Source organism: Phaseolus vulgaris, chromosome 4 (genome assembly GCF_000499845.2).
Source record: "Phaseolus vulgaris cultivar G19833 chromosome 4, P. vulgaris v2.0, whole genome shotgun sequence".
NCBI lineage: Eukaryota > Viridiplantae > Streptophyta > Magnoliopsida > Fabales > Fabaceae > Phaseolus > Phaseolus vulgaris.
The window spans coordinates 35,629,905-35,656,085 of NC_023756.2; positions in this window are offsets into that span (position 1 = coordinate 35,629,905).

The window sequence follows — 26,181 nt, forward strand, 5'->3', positions numbered from 1 at the left end:
CTTTAAAAACTCTTTTGAAAGAAGTTTCACAAACTGTGCAATCAATTGCATATAGAAAATTGGAGAGTGAGACTAAACTTAATGTTTTGACTAAAGCAAAGGATGAGAAGTCTCACATTCTAAAAAAATTACCTTCTCATGCATATATCTCTAAAGATCATGATTCTTTTGGGGAGGGAAGCATTAGAGTAAATGATTATTATCAAGCACCCCCTAGAAGACATAGAGGAGATAGAAAAGAACAAGAAAACCCAAGAGAGGTTAGGGTAGACCAACCCCATTTCCATGGAAAAGAAAATATAGAAGCTTGCCTAGATTGGGAAATGAGGGTAGAAAAATTGTTTGCTTCCCATAAAGAAAGAAAGGAAAGAAAAATACAAAAGAAGAGAGGGGAAGTCGAAAGGGAAGCTAAAGAAAAAGAAGAAAAAGAAAAGCATGAGAAGACCCTTGAAGAACAAAAGGCGTGGGAGAAGAGTGTTCCTTCCCACAAGGTCATTCAACAAGACCAAAGATTTAAAAATACCTTTGAAAATATGTGTCTTGTTGAACAACCTCAAAGCCTTACCTTTTGTAAAGGAACACTTGCAAGCCTAAGTGAAAAAGAAGAGTCATTAAAAGAAGCTTGCATAGATAAAAATGAAATAGATTATTTCTCATATGTGCTAGGATATCACCAAGTGAATGTCAAGTTTTTTATAAGCATCTACAAAAACAATTTTTTATGTGAAGTAGTGCCTAAAGAAACTTGTCATGTCTTATTGAGACAACCATTGCAAAGTGTACAAATCCTTATAAACAATGGTTGTCACAACGAGACTATCTTTACACATAAGAGAAAAAGTCTTCATGAAGGAGAACTCATGGGACAAATTAGAGTTGATAAAACTCTAGAGCTTTTAAAAGGAAAACTTTTGTCCCCCATGAGAAAAGAAGTTCAAAGACATTACCTTAGGTACAATTCTTGTTTTCAAAATACGCCCAAGGCAATGTCTCATAAACTCTATACTCCTTCACCTTTTGCAAATGATCCTTGGGAAGATATAAATTTCCTATTAAAACTCCCTAGGACAACAAAAGGTTGTGATTCAATCTTCATGGTTATGGATAAACTCTTCTCTAGAGAAGTGATACATCTTCATGGTTTATCTTCAAGCATAGTGTTGAATAGAGTTCCAAATTTCGCAAACCATGATTTGAGGATTTCCTTTGGAAAACTTGCAACTAAATTGCACACTTTAAATTCTTATCATCCTCAAACGCATGGTCAAAATATATTTGAAAATCTAGCTCTTTCTACTATGCCTAGAATAATCATGAAGTGCACACACAACTCTAGAGGTGAGCAAACATACCATAAAGTAGTTCACAAAACTACTTATATTTCTACTTTAAAAGTTATGTGTGGGTTCAATCATCTTTCTCCTTTTAAGTTGTTACCATCTTCTATAGGATTTATGCCTAAAGAGAAAGTAACCACAAATGAACCTTTTAAAATACATAAGATGATTAGAGACCACACACAACCATTAAAAGAGAAACTTTGTCCAAGGTTGCCAAAACCAAAAGAAAAGCAAAAATGGCAACCTAGTAAAATTAATTTGCAAACTAACACCTATGCCTTATTTGATTATTTCTATAGGTGGACGTTTGATCCAGGAGGACAAGCTTTGGCGAAGCAAAAGGTTGCTATCCGAGATCAAGTCTGTAGATCTGAGGATAGATCTTTTCCCGAAGGAGGAGATGATGGACACCATCCAGCCACAACCATCCCCCTAGTTGAAGAAAAAGCTTTGGATTTGAGGACAAATCCTTTTCAAGAGGGAGGGGATGATGGAGGAGGGCCCAAGCTCACCACACGATGAAAGCCAAGCCTCCAAGACTAGACGGTCTAGCCTATGATGAGGAGCGTCTAGACTCAAAAAGGAGCGTCTAGCCCATGAAGAGGAGCGTCTAAGCCATGATGAGGAGCGGCTACATAAGGAGCGTCTAGGCCATGATGAGGATTCCTTCTAGACCATCTAGCTTCACATACACATGGGTCAAAGCTACGGTTTTGGGAAGAGAAGACCTTTGTAATTGTTACATAAAGGCCCATTAGGGGTGCTTAGTAATTAGAGTAGTGTAGAAAGCATATTTGTGTGAACATTCTAGAAAGACCATGGAGGGGGGGGGGGGGTGAGCATAAAAACTAGACACACCCCTCCCCATGTGCTCATTTGTGCACCCATGTGCCATGTGCACCCATGTGCTTCACATTTACATTTCATTTGGCTAGCATTAGGGTTGCATTATGGTCCTCCTTAGCCTATAAAAGGAGGAGCCTACACCTTGTATTTTCAAGTTTATTGTGAGTAAAGTTATGCTGCCCATTTGTGCTCAACTTTGCTTCTCCCTAGAATCCTAGGCTCTAAACTTCAATTCCTTCATCTTTTCCCTTGAGCTGGCCGAACCACTCAATACCCATACCTATCATGCACCTACAAGATCAACACCACTCTTAGGAGGATCTTGCTCACTCTCATTCATTGCTTCCGCCCCATACTCTACATTGATTCAAGAAGAACTTCATGAAAATGCCATCAGCACTTGTATTATCACACAGCAGAGGTATATGGTTAAGTAAGATACCAAAATCATTCAATTGCTGTCTTAGCCATATGGTTTGAGCACAGCAACTCCCTGCTGCAATGTATTCTGCTTCAGTAGTGGAGAGAGCTACACAAGCCTGCTTTTTGCATTACCATGAGATCAAGCTTGATCCTAGCAAATGACAGATTCCACTTGTGCTCTTCCTATCAATTTTGCAACCTGCAAAATCTGAATCAGAATATCCAGTTAGGCTTAATGAAATATTACCTGGATACCACAAGCCAACTTCTTTAGTTCCTTGCAAATACTTCAAAATCTTTTTGACAGCATTGTAGTGTGATTCTTTAGGAGCAGATTAAAACCTTGCACACATGCACACTGCAAACATTATATCTGCCCTGCTGGCAGTGAGATACAGTAGTGATCCTATGAGTCATTTGTATTTGGTTTCATCAACAGAAATTCCAGCTTCATCATGATCCAAATGACAGCTTGTTGAGAAGGGTGTGCTGATTGGTTTACACTTGTCCATTTCAAATTTCTTCAGCAGATCCTTGCAATACTTAGCTTGACTTAAGAAAATGCCATCCTTGAGTTGTTTGACCTGCAAGCCTAGAAAATAGTTCAACTCACCCATCATTGACATTTCAAACTCACTCTTCATGACTTTCACGAAAGCTTCACACAATTCTCCATTGTTTGATCCAAAAATGATATCATCCACATATACTTGTACTAGAATTGAGTCATCTCCTTTCTTCTTAATGAACAAGGTCTTATCTGATGTGCCTCTGTCATAGCCTTGTGAGGTGAGAAAATCACTTAGCCTCTCATACCATTGCCTAGGAGCTTGCTTGAGTTCATAGAGAGCCTTTTGGATTTTGAACACATATTCTGGATGTTGATGGTCTTCAAAACCTGGTGGTTGTGAAACAAATACCTCTTCATTTATATAACCATTTAGAAAGGCACTCTTCACATCCATTTGAAATAGCTTGAACCCTTTGATGCAGGAGAAGGCAAGCAGCAATCTAACATCTTCTAACCGAGCCACTGGTGCATATGTCTCATCATAGTCTATTCCTTCTTCTTGATTGTACCCTTTAGCTACTAGCCTAGCCTTGTTTCTGGTGATCACTCCATGCTCATCCATCTTGTTTCTAAATACCCATTTTGTCCCAATTATATTCATTTCAGGTATTCTAGGTACAAGAGTCCAGACCTCATTAAGAGCAAATTGATTCAGTTCCTCTTGCATAGCTAAAATCCAGTTGCTGTCCTTGAGAGCTTCGTTCAGATTCTTGGGTTCAACTTGAGATACAAAGGCCATTGCTTCATAGAAATTGTTCAAGGATTTTCTAGTTGACACTCCTTTCTCAATGTTCCCAATGACATTATCAAGGGTTAAGTCTCTTGGGGTTTTCCACTCTTTTGGCAAACTTGCAGCTGCAGTAGATTCTTGTATAGCATGTGTATCAGCAGTATCAAAATGAATCGATTCATTTTGATTTAAAACAGATTTAAATTCATTACTGTCAAGGTCATCAGCAGCAGTTTTAGATATGCTATGACCAGTTTCATCAAAAACAACATGCATTGATTCTTCTACTATAAGCAACCTTTTATTGAAGACTCTATATGCATGACCATTCAAAGCATAACCAATGTGCACACCTTCATCAGATTTAGCATCAAACTTACCAAGATTTTCTTTGCCATTATTCAATACAAAACATTTACACCCAAATACCCTAAGGTGGCTCACACTAGGTTTTCTGCCCTTATACAATTCATATGGGGTTTTCTTAAGAATAGGTCTTATTAAGGTCCTATTTAACACATAAGCTGCAGTATAAACTGCATCAGCCCAAAAATACTTAGGAAGCTTAGATTCATTTAACATAGTTCTAGCTAGTTCCTCTAATGATCTATTTTTCCTTTCAACTACACCATTTTGTTGGGGTGTGCTAGGAGCTGAAAAGGTATGTGCTATCCCATGCTTCTCACAGAACCTCTCAAACTTACCATTTTGAAACTCTCCCCCATGATCACTTCGAATTGATTTTATGCAGCAACCATTTTCATTTTGCAGAATTTTTGCTAATCTCTTAAAGGCAGTGTAAGCATCATGTTTATGTGCAAGAAATAGAGTCCATGTAAATCTAGAGTAATCATCCACAACAACTAAAGCATACAAATTTGCAGCCAAGCTAGCAACTCTAGATGGACCAAATAAGTCCATATGTAACACATCCAATGGATTTTTTGTGGAGACAATATCCTTTAACTTGAAAGAGGATTTGATTTGTTTACCTTTCACACAAGCATCACAAAGCCTGTTGTCCTGAAATTTAATGTTAGGTAAACTAGAAACTAAATCTTTAGATTTCAATTTATTCAAGTGATTTGTGTGTATGTGAGCTAACCTCCTGTGCCACAGCCAAGACTCATCACTTCTGGACAGCAAACACTCACTTGAAGAGTTAGTTTCCATGATATTCAGCAGATATATGTTATTCACTCTCTTACCAGTAAACAGTACCTTACTAGATGAATTACTTAAGATTGTGCAGCCTTTTGACCCAAAATTCACTTTGTATCCTTTGTCACAAAGCTGACTTATACTGAGAAGACTATGCTTGAGTCCTTCTACATAGAGCACATTCTCAATGGTTGTTGAATTCCCTGTTCCAACAGTTCCTCTGCCCAAAATCCTCCCTCGGTTATTATCACCATAGGTTACATGTCCTTCTGCTTTGAGCTTCAAGCTAGTAAACTTTGTAAGATCTCCAGTCATATGCTTGGAACAACCACTGTCCAAGTACCACTGATTTTTCTTGCTGCCAATCTGCAAAACAGAATAAAAATGATACAAATGGTACCCTTTTCAGTATAGGGTCCAGCACAGATTAAACCTTCTCTTTGGTAGCCATTTTGCTAAGTTCTTAGGCACAAGATGCTTTCTAGCAATACAAGACCTAGAGGTATGACCAGATTTCATGCAGTAAAAACAGGTTACATGAGATGCCTTTTTGGCACTGTTAAAAGCTGAAAAAACTGATTTTGCTGGAACAAAAAAACTTGAAAGCTTTTTGACATTGGTTACATTTCCAGGGGTATAACCAAGACCATTCTTATTAAAAACAACATTCTGTGATCCAAGGAGAGACTCAAGGTTTTCTCTTCCCTTGGTGAAATTGGAAAGGGTTTTCAGCAAATACTCCACTTGTTTTTCCAATTTTTTGCAGTTTTCACAGGTTTTAATAGAGGCATGCAAGCATGTTAGTTCAAGGCTTACCAAGTCTGTTTTGGCCTTATGCAATTCTTCCTCAAGTGTTTTTACCTTAGGTGCAAGCACATTATTTACCTTTTGTAGCTTATTGCATATTACAGCTAGCCTATTTGCTTCATCATGTGTTTCCTTGAAAGCAGCAAGCAAATCATCATAGTTATCAGAATCAGCAGAAAAATTACTTATTGAATCAGACCTTGACTCCTCATCCTTCATCATGAAGCACAGATTATTTTCCTCATTCTCAGTTGAAGAGCTGCTGGTTGAAGATACTTCATTTTCTTCCCATGAAATGTAAGCTCTTCTTCCTTTGTTCCTTTCAATTCTCTTGCTGACAGATTTGTCCTTTGCTTGATTGTCTGGACAATCTGTTTTGATGTGCCCTGTTTTGCCACAGCCAAAGCAAGTATACTTAGAGGAATTTGAATCATTGGGTTTAGGATACCTTCTTTTCTGATGGTTCCTATTTCTGCTTTTCTTCAGGAATTTGCTGAATCTTTTTGTAAGAAGACTGATTGTTTCATCATCTTCAGCATCTTCTTTTTCCTCCTTGATCTCATTCAGTTCAGTTGCTTTCAGTGCAAGACCTTTGGGTTTTCTCTTTGTTGTTTCCTGCTCTTTGAGTCTCTTGAGCTCTAGCTCATGCTCCATCAGCTTTCCAAACAGTGCAGCAGTTCCCAACTTTGACAGATCACGGCTTTCAAATATGGCAGTCACCTTTGGTTGCCAGCTTCTGTCGAGGCACTTCAATATCTTTATGTTGAGTTCCTCTCTATCAAATTCTTTTCCCAAACCAGTGAGGTGATTCACAACATGGGTGAACCTTTTCTGCACATAAGCAATGCTCTCCTCGGGTTGCATTCTGAACAGTTCATATTTGTACCGTCCCGTATCCGGGCGTTGACAAAGTCAAGGTCAAAGTCAACATCTGGACTCAAAGTCAACATAAGGCGTCGCCTAGGTGAAGAAACGCCAAGTGCCAGCGTCGCCAAGAGGAAGCGTCGCCAAGGCAGGGCGTCGCCTAGGTGAAGGCGTCGCCCAACCAGGGCGTCGCCAAGATTAAATATCACTAAGATAAGGCGATCACAGTGTGGTTCCCCGATACCCATGGGTAGGAAAGATCATGGAGGGAGCAACGCCGTGGGAAGGCCTCAAATCCCGATAATCCGGGGAAGTAATAAAGAGAAGAGAAAGGTGGCTTCAAGGCCATAGTAATAGCACCAGTGTAGGGCAGCCTGACTCGTGAAGTACCCCTGCCGCCCCAGAGACGCCTTTGGGACAGATACGACTCAAGAGGAGGGTCACGCCCAGGGTAGCCGGGTGCAGGGTACGAGAGGAAGGCAGATACGCTCTCAAAGTGAGTGACTAGATGATTGGGGGCATGAGTTGGCACCCAAAAAGTCACCCCTTGCGCAGTAGCACTCCCAAGCAGGAGGGCTCACACGAAGAAACGCCCCCAGATGGGGTCATGGCGCTGTGAGGCCCTCCACGTGTATAGCAGCCAGGTCAGAATAGAAACACCATTTAGTCAGGTACCAGGTAATTAAAGTCATTTAATACAGTTTCTGCTTCAAGCGTTTAAGGTACTATAAAGGCTCCCAAGCGTTTCAACGTCTTAAATGCGCTACGTTTTCTAATTAGACGCGTTAATTAAGTGCGTTACGTTTTATGATTAAAAGCGCTTTAAGGCGCTTTAAATGCTTGGGTAGTTTAAATAGCGCCGAGAATGTTGGGAACGGGGTTCGTGTTGGGTCTATTAGTGTCTAAGTTCAAGAGGGGAGGAGTGAATTGAGCTTATAAAATTTTCGCAAGAACACACAATTTTTCAGTATTCCAGAGGCAAAAAGAACAGATTGTTTTTACATGAAACAGATTGATTCTTCAGAGCAGTCTTGGCACAATTTGAATTTGTTCAGTGTAAAATTGTGATCAACAGAGAATTATAACAAAATCAGATCAACTTAATATTGTGAGGATGAAGGATACAGTTATGCTTAGAAATCAAGCAAAGTTACTCAACACAAGGTTTTGAGAGGAATGATCCTTTCTCAGGTTTTAATGAATGGACAGTTTGTTCACAAATCACTTAAACCATTTTATACAGCAGCCTTGTTTATGATCAGAGAACTTTAACAAATCAGGAAGAACAGTTTTCACTTAAACCCAGAATTAACAGATTCAATTTCAAAAGAACAGATTTAGTTCTTGACAGAATTAAACAAGAAACCAGAAATGAGTGCAGGGATGAGAAGACAAGGCACACAAGTTTTTATACTGGTTCACTCATACAGAGCTACATCCAGTCACACCTTACCCCAAGGTGGAATTCACTAAAAACAGTACCAATCACTTACAAACACAGCAGTTCTTGAACACTACAAGAACAACACACACAATGCTGAAAAAAAAACCTTATTTCAGCACACCTTGCACTCCAAGAAACCCTATCAAGGAGTGACTAACACTTACACCTTTACAAAACAGAATAAAGGAAAGATTACACCTGAAAGGAAGATGCAAGAACTCAAAACCAGTAGTTCAATTTGCTGCAGAACTGCACCAGCACCTTCACCAAGATCAAAGGTTTCCTAGAACAAGCACACTTGAAAAACTCTTTGGAAAACCTTTCAAAAATCTTTCAATCCTTCTTCTCACATGGAAAATGTTTGATCTCTGTCAAAAACGTAATTGCTCAGCACTCCTTCATGTGAGAGAGACTTTTCTTTATATAGAAAACAGTTTCTAACTTCTTTTCAAAAAACAGTTGAAAAGCAGTTATGAAAACAACAGATTCATTTTTGAACTTAACAGATTTCTTTTGTGAAAACCGCCAACTCAGCTAACTGAAATAACTGTCTGAGTTGTACCTTTGGTGCCCTAACTAACTTGTGAAAAACCTTTCAACTCACCAAAGAATAAACCTGTTCTTTCTCAGTGAAACAGATTAAAATATAGCACACAGGCCAGCTCAGCTTTAACTGAAATAACTGTCTAAGCTTTACCTGTGGTGCCCTAACTGAATTTTAGAAAAGCCTTTTAACAGAGAAGAAATAAACAGATTCTTTCTCCATAAAACAGATTTATTTGTGTGCTGTTTTAAAACTGTTAAAAACATTTCAAAAAGCTTTTCAAAAACCATTTAACCACATCATGTGCTTGATCTAGACTTGGTTAGGCATCTATGATGGGTTATACAGCAAAAGGCAATCATACACACTTACAAGCCTAATTACAGATGAATCTAAAAACCTATTACAATCTTAGAAGCACTCTAGCCATTTTCTTCATCAAACACATAACAAGCCTTGGTAGGCAAGAAGCTTCCTCCAGCTTCAACAGTTCGAACTTTTGGCAAATTTTCCAGAAACACTCTAGTTGCTTACTCGAGCCTTGAGGTTACGCACAAGGGACTATGGAGAGATTTTTGCTAGAATGAGAAAATATACACTAGACACAGTTTCCTTTTTACCACCTTCAGAGTGCCATACGCGGTGCTCCGATACGGAGGTGCATAGTTTTTGGTGTTTCTTGCTGGCTGACTTGAGCGTCGGAGTGCAAACGGCCGCTAGGGCGCCCTTTTGTCCTTCTTTGCAGGAATCCACAGGTGATCAGTGGGAAGGAGTCCCTAGCAGACGGTCGAGGTCGCGCACGAAGACGTCCCAGGTCAACCGGACGGAACATTTGGCGCCCAACGTGGTCATTTCGGTTGTCACAGCTGGGAGAAAGGTGCACAGAGTTCTTGTCGACCAGGGAAGTTCAGCAGACGTCATGTTCTGGTCGACATTCAATAAGTTGCGGTTATCCCCCGACCTTTTGAGGCCCTACACAGGGTGCCTGTATGGGTTTGCGGACAACCAGGTGGAAGTCCGAGGCTACCTGGAGTTGAGGACTACGTTCACGGACGGAGAGGCCTCGCGTACCGAAAGCATCCGGTACTTGGTCGTGAACGCCAGCTCCGCTTACAACATCTTGTTGGGGAGGCCGGCGTTGAGCCGGTTGAACGCAGTAGCCTCCACACGCCATATGAAGATGAAGCTGCTGGACCTCAGTGGCAAGGTGATAGTCATCAAGTCAGATCAGGAGGAGGCAAGGAAATGCTATGAGAACAGCCTGAAAATGAAGAGAGGCGTGTTCATGGTGTATGAGCGTCCGCCGCGTGCGGACACGACGATGATTGAGGCGACGCCCGCTGCGTCGACGCCTAACGAAGCCGTACCCGCGAGGGCGACGCCAGAAACAAATGCACCCATGGAGGAAGGCCCTGGCGACGCGGTGCCCGTGGAAGAGGCGGCGCCCGTCGAGGATGATAGTAGGGAACAACCGGCGGCTAACGCCGTGGAGAGGGAGATTGGCGGCAAAACGTTTAAGTTAGGAAGTTTGCTGAGCCCAGAAGAACAGGAAGGGGTGGCAGAAGTGATTTCGCGCCACCAGGATGCTTTCGCATGGTCCGCCTCGGATATGCCCGGCATCGACCCCGATTTCCTGTGCCATCACCTCAGCATGGACGCCACGGTCCGCCCCGTGCGCCAAAGAAGGAGAAAGTTTAACGAAGAGAGACAGCAGGTGGTAAAGGATGAAACGCAGAAGCTGTTGAGTGCTGGCCACATCAGGGAGATTCAATACCCCGAGTGGCTGGCCAACGTCGTCTTGGTGAAAAAGGCGAATGGGAAGTGGAGGATGTGCGTGGACTTCACGGACTTGAATAAGGCATGCCCGAAGGACTCGTACCCACTGCCTAGCATCGACGCGTTGGTGGATAGTGCATCCGGCAGCAAGGTGCTGAGCTTCCTGGACGCATTCTCAGGGTACAACCAGATCAAGATGCACCCGAGAGATGAGAGTAAAACTGCATTCATGACTGAGACTTGCAGTTACTGTTATAAGGTGATGCCTTTCGGGCTGAAGAACGCAGGCGCCACATACCAAAGGTTAATGGACAAGGTCTTGGCGCCCATGCTAGGGAGGAATGTGTACGCCTATGTAGATGACATGGTGGTGGCGTCGCCGGATAGGGCACAGCACATGGCAGACCTGGAGGAGTTGTTCGTCACCATATCCAAGTACCGCCTCAAGTTAAACCCTGAGAAGTGTGTCTTCGGGGTAGAGGCCGGTAAGTTCTTGGGTTTTATGCTCACAGAGAGGGGGATAGAAGCGAACCCCGACAATGCGCAGCGATTATCGCCATGCAAAGCCCGACATCGGTAAAGGAAGTGCAGCAGCTGACAGGGCGGATGGCCACACTCTCAAGGTTTGTTTCCGCCGGGGGAGAGAAGGGGCACCCATATTTCCAGTGCCTCAAGAGAAATAGTCGCTTTGCATGGACTGACGAATGCGAAGTGGCTTTCATTAAGTTAAAGGAGTACCTGGCGACGCCACCGGTCCTCTGCAAACTGGTAACAGGCGTGCCCCTCCGGCTATATTTTACGGTAACGGAGCGGGCTATCAGCTCTGTGTTAGTCTAGGAGCAGGACCAGAGTCAAAAGCCCATCTATTTCGTGAGCAAGGCATTACAAGGCGCTGAGACGAGATACCAGGCGCTAGAGAAGGCAGCGTTAGCAGTGGTGTTTTCAGCCAGAGGCTCCGTCATTACTTCCACAACTTTACGGTGGTAGTGATGACAAACCTCCCTATACAGAAGGTGCTGCAGAAGCCTGACGTGGCGGGAAGAATGGTACGCTGGGCGGTGGAGCTGTCAGAATTCGACATTCAGTATGAGCCTAGAGGATCCATCAAAGGGCAAGTGTACGCAGATTTTATAGCGGAACTCTCTCCCGGAGGTGAGCAAGAGGTGGAAGTGGGCTCGCAGTGGCTGCTCTCGGTTGATGGCTCTTCCAACCAACAAGGGAGTGGTGCGGGAATAGTCTTGGAGGGACCCAACCAACAAGGGAGGGAGCTCTGCGCTTCGCCTTCAAGGCAAGTAATAATCAGGCGGAATACGAAGCCCTGATAGCAGGAATGCTCCTGGCCAAGGAGATGGGCGCGCAGAACCTCTTGGTGAAAAGCGATTCCCAGCTGATTACGGGGCAGGTGTCGGGTGAGTTCCAGGCGAAGGACCCACAGATGGCGGCGTATCTAAGATACGTCCAACTATTGAAGGGAGCATTTAACGCTCTTGAGCTGATACATGTCCCAAGGGAGCAGAATGCCAGAGCCGACCTGCTTGCCAAGCTAGCCAGCTCAGGCAAGGGGGGTAGGCAGAGGACAGTGATCCAAGAGACGCTCAAAGCTCCGCGTAAATTCGTGGAAGATAATAGGGTGGATGTCCTCCAGATCTGTACATCAAGAGAGAGTCCAAGGAATCATCTCTCTCTGACCCAAGATACCCTAAAGACGCCCCGCATCAGCACGTACGCGGATATGCCTGAAGAAGGAAGGCAAATGCAGGTATGTGTCCTAGCCGATGGAGACACCTGGATGACGCCATACAAACGGTACCTGGCGGATGGGGCTCTCCCAGTGGAGCCGGAAGAGGGTAAGAAGGTCAAAAGAAATGCTGCAAGATATACTCTGGTGGATGGAGTGTTGTTCAGGCACGGGTTCACTCACCCTATCCTAACATGTGTAAGTGGCGACGAGTGTACCAGGATAATGGCGGAGCTCCACGAAGGCATTTGCGGGAGCCACGTAGGGGGAAGGTCCTTAGCCTCCAAGGTGATACACGCAGGGTTCTTCTGGCCAACAGTAAAAGAGGACTGCGCGCGACACGCCCAGCGCTGCAGGCAATGCCAAAAGCACGCTGACTGGCACAAGGCGCCGCCAGAAGAACTGCGATCCATATACAGCCCGTGGCCTTTTCATACATGGGGAATCGACATCCTGGGCCCATTCCCACTGGCGATAAGGCAGATGAAGTATTTGATCGTTGCCATCGAGTATTTCACCAAGTGGATAGAGGCAGAGCCCGTGGCACAGATTACTGCGCACAAGGTACAGCACTTTGTGTGGAAGAACATTGTGTGCCGCTTTGGCGTACCTAGGCGCTTGATATCCGATAACGGGACCCAGTTTGCCAGTCAGCAGTTGAGAAATTTGTGCGCTGAGATAGGTATCAAGCAAGTGTTCGCGTCAGTTGAACACCCCCAGACCAACGGGCAAGTGGAGTCAGCAAACAGAGTTTTGCTGAGGGGGTTAAAGAGAAGGTTAGAGAAGGCCAAAGGGGCGTGGGCGAAGGAAGTTCCAAGGATCGTATGGGCATACCACACCACGCCCCAATCTTCTACCATGGAGACGCCTTTCAGTTTGGTGTACGGGTCGGACGCGATGATCCCGGTAGAAATACACGAAAGCTCACCACGTTTTCAAAACTTTGTGGTGGAGGAATCCAACGAAGAAAGGCGGGTAAACCTAGATCTACTAGACGAAGCCAGAATAAAAGCTGAAGCGGTGAAGAGAAGAGTAGAGCGGCAATATAGCTCTAAGGTAAAGCCGCGACAGTTTCAGATTGGGGACCTAGTTATGAGGAAAGCCCACCCATACGAGCTGGAGAATAAGCTGTCTCCCAAGTGGACCGGACCCTTCAGAGTTACCGAGGCTAAGGGCAACGGTTCGTACAGCCTAGAGACCTTGGAAGGAGGTCCCATCCCGCGCAGTTGGAATGCAGCCAACCTGAAGTTTTATTTTAGTTGACTTATGTAAAGCAGCTATGTAACAGTCTTGTTAAAGGGGACGCTTTTTTTCCCTTTCCGGGGTTTTTTAATGAGGTCACCCAAATAAAAGAAAAAAAAAAAAAAACAAGTTTAAGAAAAAACCGTGCCTTGGTTCTCAGTCTTTATCTTTCTCCGTTTGAAGTAGCGTGAGGCGTCGCTAGTAAAAGGGGCGTCGCCAAGAAAAAAGGCGTCGCCAAGAAGATAGGCGTCGCCAAGAAAGAAGGCGTCGCCAAGAAAGAAGGCGTCGCCAAGAAGAAAGGCGTCGCCAAGAAGAAAGGTGTCGCCTGAGTGCAGGCGCCGCTAAGAAACATGACGGAGGAAAAGCGCACAATATATGAGACGTATGCAAAGTAAAGCGGCGTTACAAAAACCAAGTATGGTATAGTAAAGTTGATGTTACAAGCAGTGTTCGATACAAATGGGAGTAATGCGAATAGGGCAAACATTACAACTCATACAAAAACACAAACGAACAACTTTTCAATGGCCATCGGTGTCAGCACGGGAAGAAGACGAAGCCCCGCTCTCAGTCCGCAGAGCTCAGGTAAGTCGTGTCCTCCGCTCTTGGTTTATTTTCGAACCTGCACCAAGGAAGATGAACGTGTCAGAGACACCATGAAGCAAAACACACCCAGATAGAGAACAATAAAGGCGGAAGTTCCTAGGGCAGTGACTCATACCTATATACTTTTCGAGAGTTCCAGCGTTGAACTCCAAACTGATCAAGGTGGCGGAGTCAAAACCTCCCGCCTCAGCAAGAATCCGGCAAACCACCTGGTCATTTGGGGCCAGCTTCTTGAAGGGTTTGGATTTGAGGGCCCTCGTCTCCCTCACCCAGTACAGTGGAAAACCATCCAGGGCGGAGGGAACGAGGTCAGAGCAGCTGATCTTGAAGAGCCAGCCTTTCCACCCAGTGAATGAGTTTTGGAAGGGGGTCAGGAGAACTCTGCCAGGAACGTTACTGAGAGTTACCCAGAGGTTGTTCCTTTGCCTCTTCACCTCAAAGAAGTGAAGAGAGATGTCGACCGAGGGTGCACAACCCAGAAACCCGAAAAGGATGTCAAAGGCCTTGACAAAAGCCTAGCTGTTGGGATATAACTGGGCCGGAGCGGCATTGATCTCCGTCAGCAGTTCCTTCTCAAACCTGGAGAAGGGCAGGCGCACGCCGATGGTTTTGAAAACCACCTGATAGAAGTAAAAGAAGGGGACCCCGTCGTTGGCTCGTTCGTCTCCACACACTGGCTCCCCTAGAGTGCAAGGGAGCACAACAATGTCGTCGTCGTGCCTCCTCGCGAAGGCACGGTGATTATAGGAGCATGAATCCCCTTTGTGTTCCCTTATGGCCCTGGTGGAGAGTAAGCATGAGCATTCGTCAAGAAGCTCGCTCGAAGCCCAAGCATACAGGTCCTTGGGGTTGACCCTTGGGGGAGTAGCACGAGAAGACATTCTTGAACAGAATCAGGGAGGTTCGAAGGCGTGTGGCCCACTGGTAACGCAAGGGGTAAAACGCTGGTGGGAACGAACACTGGAAGAACTCTTTGCGAGAAGAGAAAGGGTGCAAGTAGAAAGGGTGCAAGTAGGTTACGAAAAGCGCAGAAATGATGAGGACAGTTTCAAAGCTTTGAAGAATCAAATACTGCGGTTAGAGCGCCAAACGACGCAAATGGAAGTATTGCAGTTATAGCGCTAAACGACGTGAATGGATGCACCGCACGATCGAGCCACGTGGCGGAAGATGGAAGGATGGCCCTGGCACCCCTGGTTAAACTCAAAAAACGTCGTATCGACAGAATGCCCAAGGGTACGATGCACCGTCGAGAGCGGGTCAGGGGCACAATAGGAGTCAGAATCAAGTCGAGTGACTGAACGTCCCATCAGCCATGTAAGAAGTGCCACGTGGATAGCACAGGCAAAGCCCTGAGCTCTTCGCCATCCTCAGGCGTCGACCAGGGCCAAAGTAAAGATAACGCCCAAGGCGACACCAGCATGAGACGCCCGAGGCGTCGCCAGGAAAGGCGCAAAAGGCGACGCCAGCATGAGACGTTGCGGGCATCGCCAACCCAAGTATCAACAGTGCCGCCTCCCCGATACCCACAGGTAGGAAAGACTGTGGAGGGAGACGAAATCGAAGAGGTCAAAGCTAGTTTAGTGGCGTCGCCTCCCCGATACCCACAGGTAGGAAAGACCATGGAGGGAACGACCCCCACCCCTAGAGCACTCGGCGTTTTTAGACACCCTGGGACGATACGGCGCTGCTGTAGAAGGCCTCTCCTTAGGCGTGGGCGTCGGGCGCTAAGAATCAAGGGACGGATCGCTTTGGTGTTAGGGACACCCCGTGGACGATGCGGCCCCATTAGGCGAGCATCTCCATGGGCGTGGGCATCGACGCGTGACCTTTCCCGGGCATACAGGGCCGCCCAACGCAGTGAAAGAAACGGATAAAGTACAGGCAAAACAATCGAAGCACGTGAAGGCAAAGGACGAAAGTAAAATCACGCAGGCGGAATTCTATACCTCAATGGCATGAAAGTAGTCATGCAAAAACCCAAAGTTCTAACGAAAGTGCAGACAATTCAAAGAATTACAAGTTTATCAAAGAAGGTCAAAAACAAGTGTAAAGGAATAAAGTGACGGTCAAGGGTGGCGGTTCAATCGTCCAGTTCCAGGGGCACGACTTTTCCATCAACAATGTGGTGAGTGGAATCGCAGTTGGAAATGTCGATCCCCGGATTCATGCAGACAGCTTGGGCCAGAGCCTCCTGGAATCCCTCCTCGAAAGTGCCCGCCATGTCCTGGATGAGGGTCTTTTTGTCCTTCTCTAGCTCCTCAATGGTGGCGTCCCCAGAAGTTACCTGCATCTCCAAAGCCTCCTTCTCCACACGGAGTCGGCTGACCTCGACCTACAGTTTGTCATAGTCAACCTGGAGAAGGCCCGTAGCTTTGGCCTGGGTAGCCATTTCCCCCTCCATCCGCTCCATTTCGTCAGCCTGCTCACAGCAACGGTCCTTCAAGTCCTTTTGAACTTCCTCTTAAGCTTCGACTATGTCTTGGAGGCTCGTTACCTGAACTTGGAGGGCGACTTCCCGAGTGTAGAAGTCAGCCTGGAACCCCATCGCCTCTGCCAGTTGTTTTTCAGCCTCTTCCTTGGCCTCTTGAGCCTACTTCAGAGTGTTTTGGTAGGCCTCGTTTTGGCATTCCAGGGTTTTCTTTTCCTCCTCCAGGGCAGCTACCCTTGTTTCCAAGGCCTGGAGGGTTTGAGTCTGCAGAACAGCGTTTCTGGCCTGGGCGCGCCATTCAAGGGCCACCGCAAAGAAGGCCCCCAAGTAGAAAGGCATGCCCTCCTTCCTGTCGGAGCCCTCCGGCATTGTTCCACCACTGAAGCCCCTCATCAGCTGCATAATTGGAGGAGGGATAGCAATAAAATCGGGGGCGGCAGCGACGGGGGCAGGAGAAGCAGAGACCTCTGCCGGTGGCGGAGGTGGAGCAGACTCGGCGCCTTCGCCTATATCCTCTTGGACGGTTGTGGGGGGAAGGGAAGTAGTGCTGGGAGGGTTGTCCCTGAATGAATCCTCTCCCTGGGGCGACGCCGCCGGTAGGAGGGGAACCCTTGCAGATTTCCTCCTCTTGAAGGGTGCCACGCCATCCGAGTCTTCATCGTCGGATATGATCTCCAAGACCCGTTTCCCTTTGTCGAGGGGGGTTGGGGCCGGCGATGAGGCCACGGCCAGAGGAACGGCGGCAATGGGCAGAGGAGAGCCGGGAGTCTGAAGCGCCTCAGGGCTATGTGGGGACGGTGAAGATGAGCCTAGTGGAGCTTCGGTAGTGGTCGGTGGTGGCAGAGGCAGGGTTGATGGGGGGTTCGGGTCAGCAGCAGGGGCGGAAGAGGCGCCCGCTTTGGCAGCACGAGCGTCCTTTATCGCTTTCGCCAGCATCATCCTTTTGGAAGCGCCCATCACCGATCCTACATTCAGATAAACCAAGCAGCAGAAGTCAAAGCCAAAGCAATTATGCAAAATCACAAAACGCGTAGAAACGTGAGACGCGAATCACATGGTATAATGGAAGACAGGTGAAAGAGGCCAGAGGAACAAACATCTGGTAGTAAGGTACAGATAATGAAAGATGGTAAGGGGAGGGTCTCCATACCAAAATATGTGGTCAGGGCGTGAGCGTTGTATTCGCTCGCGATGAGCTTCAATGTATCGAAGACGATCCCCAGGCCAGCCAAGGCCTTGCATACCTCCCTGTCAGCAGGGGATAGCTCATCCAGGGTTTTGGCCCTGAGCAGCTTAGGGTGCTCCGTCCAGTACAGGGGAAAGCCATCTAAGGTTGTGGGGTCGTGCTTGGCGCTACACACCCTAAAGAATTTTCCTTTCAAGTTTTTATAGGAGTTCTGGAAGAGGGAGAGGATGATCCTGCCCGCGATGCCGGAGAAGCTTACCCAAAAGCTTTTCCCCTGTTTCTTCACTTCGAAGAAATGCAAGAAAACATCCACGGAAGGAAGGATGCCCAGGTGCCCGCAGAGAATTTGAAAGCCCCTTACAAATGCCCAGCTGTTGGGATGGAGCTGGGCGAGGGCGGTGTTAATCTCGGTGAGGAGTTCCCTCTCAAAGGGCGTGAATGGGAGGCGCACCCCGACGCGTTTAAACACCGTCTGGTACATGAAGAAGAAGGGACTCCCCTTTTTAGGTCTGTCATCCACACACACAGGTTCCCCCGGTCGGCCGGGACGAACGGAGATGTGCGCGTCATGAGTACGGCAGAAAGCATTAAAGTTATACAAGTGGGGATCCCCACGATGATTCTCCAGGTCCTGAAAGGATGTCAGGCTGGTACACTCGTTCAAAAGCTCGTCGGGGGCCCATGTATAGAAGGCTTTATAATTGGACTTGGGGGTCTTGGGGGGAGAACCAGACTTTGCGTTCGGGCGCGTCATGGTGTGAATAAATAGCTGGAGAAAGAAGAAAGGAAAAAGGTTTTTAACAAAGTGATGCCAAGACAGAAAAAGGGGTAAAACCCCAGGAAATACCACCCACGCGAGAAAACCCAGAAAGAAGGAGAAGGGAACAGAGAAGAAAGGAGAAGCGGAAGAACACAGTAATGCATAAACGTAAACAGTCCCAGGCAGTTCAATAAACTATGCAATGCGACAAAGGAGAAGAGTCGGGATGCACAAAAATCATACCTTTGTTTTCGAAGCAAGGGAGGAAGGAGAGCACGAAGGAAAGAGCAGGAGTTACAGGGAAAGGGTTTGAAGGTGATGAACAGTGCGGAGTTGCAGAGAGAATGGATGTAACAGTGGTGTGAGTGCGGGGTTTGGGGTAACTTGAACGTTACATTTGCAACCCAAGAGGCGCTAATCAGGAGCCGTGAGATCTTGCCGCGTGTCAAAGGATTAAGCGCTCAAGGGGAGCGCAAGAGACTCTAGAGGCTGGCCGTGTGATGAGCCACGTGGCGCACGATTAAACGTAGCCCCAAAAGGTGTTATTTTCCCCGCTTCAGAGGATGTCCAATCAGCCATTAAGAGCGCCCCTATGGTTCAGAGAGTGTCACGTCAATAATTCGAGAATTGTTGAGTCAGCAGGGAATGACACGTCATCACGGTGACACGTGGACGGCATGGGCGAGGCCTTAGTCTTTGCGCTGAAGACAAGTCTTCGGCTTAAGACTGGGGGGCTTGTGTACCGTCCCGTATCCGGGCGTTGACAAAGTCAAGGTCAAAGTCAACATCTGGACTCAAAGTCAACATCTGGACTCAAAGTCAACATAAGGCATCGCCTAGGTGAAGAAACGCTAAGTGCCAGCGTCGCCAAGAGGAAGCGTCGCCAAGGCAGGGCGTCGCCTAGGTGAAGGCGTCGCCCAACCAGGGCGTCGCCGAGATTAAATATCACTAAGACAAGGCGATCACGGTGTGGTTCCCCGATACCCATGGGTAGGAAAGACCATGGAGGGAGCAACACCGTGGGAAGGCCTCAAATCCCGATAATCCGGGGAAGTAATAAAGAGAAGAGAAAGGTGGCTTCAAGGCCATAGTAATAGCACCAGTGTAGGGCAGCCTGACTCGTGAAGTACCCCTGCCGCCCCAGAGACGCCTTTGGGACAGATACGACTCAAGAGGAGGGTCACGCCCAGGGTAGCCGGGTGCAGGGTACGAGAGGAAGGCAGATACGCTCTCAAAGTGAGTGACTAGATGATTGGGGGCATGAGTTGGCACCCAAAAAGTCACCCCTTGCGCAGTAGCACTCCCAAGCAGGAGGGCTCACACGAAGAAACGCCCCAGATGGGGTCATGGCGCTGTGAGGCCCTCCACGTGTACAACAGCCAGGTCAGAATAGAAACACCATTTAGTCAGGTACCAGGTAATTAAAGTCATTTAATACAGTTTCTGTTTCAAGCGTTTAAGGTACTATAAAGGCTCCCAAGCGTTTCAACGTCTTAAATGCGCTACGTTTTCTAATTAGACGCGTTAATTAAGTGCGTTACGTTTTATGATTAAAAGCGCTTTAAGGCGCTTTAAATGCTTGGGTAGTTTAAATAGCGCCGAGAATGTTGGGAACGGGGTTCGAACTTTTGGCAAATTTTCCAGAAACACTCTAGTTGCTTGCTCGAGCCTTGAGGTTACGCACAAGGGACTAGGGAGAGATTTTTGCCAGAACGAGAAAATATACACTAGACACAGTTTCCTTTTTACCACCTTCAGAGTGCCATACGCGGTGCTCCGATATGGAGGTGCATAGTTTTTGGTGTTTTTTGCTGGCTGACTTGAGCGTCGGAGTGCAAACGGCCGCTAGGGCGCCCTTTTGTCCTTCTTTGCAGGAATCCACAGGTGATCAGTGGGAAGGAGTCCCTAGCAGACGGTCGAGGTCGCGCACGAAGACGTCCCAGGTCAACCGGACGGAATAATATTCTTGGATGAGAGCATGTTTTGTTGACCTCTTCACATCTTCAGTACCCTCATGAGTCACTTCTAAGACTTCCCACATCTCCTTAGCTGACTTACATTGAGATATCCTGAAGAACTCATCCATTGTCAATGCAGAGGTTATGATGTTCTTGGCCACAAGATCATGTTGAGCCTTCCTTCTTTCGGTCTCATTCCATTTTGATCTTGGCTTTACCACTTCTTCATCCTTGACAACCTGCATTGGCACATAAGGTCCATTGACCACAGCTTCCCAAATTAATGCATCAATAGATTCCATGAAAATTCTCATTCTAACTATCCAAAATGCATAGTTCATTCCATTGAACATAGGTGGTCTATTAACAGCAGATCCCTCAGCAAAAAGCACATTAAACTCAAACATTATTACAAACAAACTTGATTAAAATACAAGTCCTAGCTCTTGATACCAATTGTTGGGTTTAATAGTGCCAAAGTTCAAGAGGGGGGGTGAATTGACCTTTTAAAACTTTCTCGCAGAAACAGTGTTTAACACAGTTTACAGAAAATAAATCGATTTATGTGAAAATGAACAGATTTATTTCAGCACTGTTTTTGTTTAAAAAACGTTTATACAGCAAGGCTAATCACAAGATTCTGCAAATAGATTTTCCAGATGCACACACACTGATAAAAAAAACCAGTGAAACACAAAACAACAAACTTCAATTTCAAGCAAGTGATTAAGGTTCAATTGATAACATGCCAATTAATTGAGTAACCTTTACAATCAACCTGTTCCAGTGGCTTTTAACAAACTATGAGTGTTCTTCTTGATATCAAACAGTTTTCCAGAAATTATGAACAATGAATCACAGAACAACAAGCTTCAATTTTAAGCAATTGTTTAAGGTTCAATTAATAGCTTTGACAATTTCTTGAGCAACCTATCACAATCAATCTGTTCCAGTAGCTTTTAACAAATTTTATATGTTCTTATCTAACTCAAACAACTTTTCCAGAAATTAAGAACAGGATGAAACGAGCCCAGAAAAAACCGATTTATTAATGAATGAACAGATTTATTTCTTTGTTGTTTTATCAATTATGCAGAAACTTAATTGCAGAGATTGAGAGAGAATGAACACAGGGCAGTTATACTGGTTCACTCAACTGAGCTACATCCAGTCTTCACCTAAAACCAAGGTGAAATTCAATAAATCACAGTACAAACAAACACAATTCCCACTATTCTTGAAACCTACAAGAACTTAGGTACTCTTGCTGAAAAAACCTATTTCAGCTCACACACACTCTTCAAGAAAACCTATCAAGAAGAGTGTTCAACCAAACTGTTACAAGAAATGAAAAGTGAAACGACTACACCTGATTGAGGATACAAAGATCTGCCTTAAACCAGTAGGCAAGATTGCTAGAACAGTAGCAGCACCTCACACCAAGCTTTTGGAACCAAACCAAGAACAAGCACTTTGTGATTTTCGAAATCTTTGAAGAACAAATGTTAATCCTTTGTAAACTCTTAATTCTCTGCTGTCAAAACTTGTTTTTGCAAATGTATGAACGATTTTAAAACTCAGAAACAAGTTTTCATTTTATAGAAAACCAACTTATAACAGATTTTTGAAAAACAGTTAAAGCTGTTATAAAATGAACAGATTGAAAATAAAAAGAACAGATTTATTTTCAAAAGCAGTTAGAGAATTTGTTAAGTGAGGAGACTTAGTCAACCATTCTGGTGCTGAGATAATACTGAAAATCGTTTAAGCTTGACATGGCACCAGAGACAAAAAGAATCTATTCATTTACAGATGAACAGATTTATTTTTCAAAACGAAAACAGAAAAGCTTAACTGTTTGAAACTCAGTCGTTTTGAAAGATAGAAGACTTAGTCAAAATACATGATGCACGAAATCTAATTTTCACAAGACTTAGCCAAGGCATCAGTGTAAAAATGAATCTGTTTATTTAGAAAAGAACATATTTATTTTTATGCAGTAAACGTGTTTTTTGTAAAACATGTGAAAAACAGTTTAAGAAAACTTATGCTTGTTCTTATCACATGGCCAGTGGTTATGAGGTGAGTTACTAAGCAAAAAGCCCACTCTTAGACAACCTCTAAGCACTACCTACGACACACTTAAAGCACAGCAAAATACACATGAAATGTACATAGAAGTCTTCATCAAACACAATCTTGAAGGGGCAGCAACCATCTTCAACAGTATCGTCGACAAGGCACATGAAGATGAAGCTACCCGACTTGGGGGGAAAGGTGATTACCATCAAGTCAGATCAGAAGGAGGCGAAGAGGTGTTACGAGAACAACCTCAAAAGGAAAAGAGGGGTGTTCATGGTCACTACACGTGCACCACACTCAGAAGAGGTCGCCCGGATTGAGATCCTTCACGCAGAGATCACCCGTAAGGGGCGAGTGTAGAGAGGAGTACCCACTGTCACCACTTCGGGAACAAAGTGAAGAGTGGGCCGCCAGAGCAGAGATCACCCGCGTGGAGATCACCCGGGAGAGGCGACTTGAGCTAGCCGGTGATGTGAGGGAAAGAGAGATTGGAGGAAAAGTTTTCAAGCTTGGCAGTGCTCTCGACCAAGCGGCGCAAGATCAGATAGCCGAAGTCATAGCACGACAACTGGATTCCTTCGCATGGTCCGCCTTGGACATGCCTGGCATAGACCCAGACTTTCTGTGCCATCGCCTGACCATGGATCCCAAGGTTCGGCCTGTTCGCCAGAGACGAAGGAAGTTTAATGAAAAGAGGCGTCAGGTCATCAGGGAAGAGACGCGGAAGCTGCTAAGTGTTGGCCACATCAGGGAGATCCAATACCCGGAGTGGTTGGGGAACGTGGTCTTGGGGAAAAAGGCCAATGGGAAGTGGAGAATGTGCGTTGACTTAATGGACCTCAACAAGGCGTGCCCAAAGGACTCTTACCCTCTGCCGAGCATTGATGCGTTGGTGGACAACGCCTCGGGTTGCAGGATGCTCAACTTCCTGGATGCCTTTTCTGGGTATAACTAGATTAAGATGCATCCTAGGGACGAATGCAAGACAGCGTTCATGACTGAGCTGTCTTGCTACTGTTACACGGTCATGCCCTTCAGGCTAAAGAATGCAGGCGCCACCTACCAGAGGCCGATGGACAGAGTGCTCGCGCCCATGATAAGACGAAACGTGCAAGCCTACATGGATGACATGGAGGTGACTTCGTAGGCTAAAGAACAACACGTCGTTGACTTGGAAGAGCTATTTACGACAATAACTAAGTACAGACTGAAGCTGAATCCGAAGAAGTGCGTGTTCGGGGTAGAAGCAGGGAAGTTTCTAGGTTTCTTGCTCACCGAGCGGGGGATAGAAGCGAACCCAGAGAAGTGCACTGCAATCTTGGCGACGAGAAGCCCAAGTTCAGTGAAAGAAGTACAGCAGCTGACTGGGCGCATGGTCGCCCTGTCCAAATTCGTGTCAACTGGAGGAGACAAGGGACACCCCTACTTCTAGTGCCTAAGGAGAAACAACAAATTCGTATGGACCCAAGAGTGTGAAGAGGCGTTCCTCAAGCTAAACCCTAAACCTAATCCAGCTCTTCCAAAAACACAATTTTGAGATGCCAAGACATTCTCAAAGTTGGATTTTCCTTTTGAAAGCTTATCCACAGTACTAACAAGATAGTGTACTTTCTTTTCAAGATTTTCACAATTTTCACAAACAAGAGAGTCACACATATGAGAAGAGTTCTTGCAATGATTTTCCAGATTTTCAAAATCAGTTTTTGATTTTTCCAGCTCTTCTTCAAGTGTCTTAACCCTCTTCAAAAGCTAGTTGTTAAGCCCTTTCAAACGGTTGTTTGAGAGAACCAATCGATTAGCTTCTTCATGAGTTTCTTGAAAAGCTTCAAGCAATTTACTATAATTTTCAGCACTTAGGGAAGCACATGAACTTACATTGCTTGAGCTACATGACTCATCATCTCCTTTTGCAATCAAGCATATGTTTGCTTTTTCTTCTTCACTTGATGATGAGCTTGATGAGGAGACTTCATTCTCATCCCAAGCTATGTATGCTCTTCTTGACTTTCCCTTTTTCTCCTTGTGGCTTGATTTACTTTCATTGCTTTCTTTGTTTGGGCAATCTGCATTAATGTGCCCTTGTTCACCACAACCAAAGCAAGTATAGTTGTTAGAATTGAAATCACTAGTTTTCTTGTTGCCATACCTTTCTTTGTTGGCTTCTTTGTTGCGATTTCTCTTCAAAAATCTACTAAACTTCTTGGACAACAAACTAAGGTTTTCTTCTTCACTTTCATCACTTGATTCTTGCTTGCTTTTGTGCTTGACAAATTTCAAGGCAATGCTTCTCACATGCTTGTCTTCACTCTCTTGAACATTGAGTCTATTCATTTCTAACTCATGTTCTCTAAGCTTACCAAATAAAGAAGCCGTTGTCAAGGATGTCAAATCTTTTGACTCAGAAATTGCTGTCATTTTTGGTTGCCATGATCTATCAAGACACTTGAGGATCTTGATATTTAGCTCTTCTTTATCAAAGGTTTTCCCAAGGCTCATAAGGTGGTTGATGATGTGGGTGAACCTTTTTTGTACTTTAGTTATTCACTCACCTTTAAGCATTCTAAACATTTCATATTCCTGAATTAGAGTATGCTTTCTAGCTCTCTTCACATCATTGGTTCCTTCATAAGTCACCTCCGAAGTGTCCCACATCTCCTTGACCGAAGAGCATTAAGAAATCCTAAAAAATTCATCTGAATTCAAGGCAGATGTTATGATGTTCTTAGCAATACAATCAAATTTGGCCTTCTTGTTTTCAGAATCAGTCCATTGAGACCAAGGTTTTTCAATGGAAGATCCATCTTTTTCAATTTTTGGAATAAAAGGACCATTTTCAATTGCATCCCAAATTCCCTTGTCAAGAGATTCAACAAAGATTTTCATCCTAACTTTCCATAATTGGTAATTCCAACCACAGAAAAGAGGTGGTCTGTTGATTGATGCACCCTCTCCAAAAGGTAGTTTTTCAGCCACTGAAAAAAGGTTTTAGGATCAAACTTGAGTATTTTTCAAGTACCAAGCTCTTGATGCCAATTGTTATAATGTATGGCTTTAAACTAGAGGGGGGGGGTGAATGGTTTAAATGGGGTTTTCGCAAAATTATTAAGATAGAATGAAATTCTTTTCAATAAACCAGATTTAGGAATTTAGTTTGTTAAGAACAAAGCTTAAAACAGAAAAGCAACAGAAAAACAATCGGTTGTTTCGCAGAAACAATCAGTTGTTTATACTAGTAAAAATAACAACAACTGAAATTAAAGAGTTTAAGGAAGAGAGAAATGCACAAACAGTTTATACTGGTTCACTTTTAACCCAAGAGTTACATCCAGTTTCACAGAAATCACTGGGGAATCCACTAGGTAATCAAATCCAGATTACATACATACACCACCAAAGAAGTGGCCTTGATCCCCTCAAGACACACACTTCCTTTGGCTCAGCACACACACACCAAGAATGTTGATCTTGACAACCTCAAGAGCACACAACCCTTCTTGGCTTTACAACACCAGAATGTACACAAATCACATAACGAATTACACTGTTACAAAATCAACTGAAATCAATACAGAGTAATCCTATTCCACTTCTCTCTTGAATAACGAAAGCTAAAAGTTAAAACTCAAATGCTTGAAAACTCTTTGAAAAACTCAAATTTGTTTTTCTTTCTTG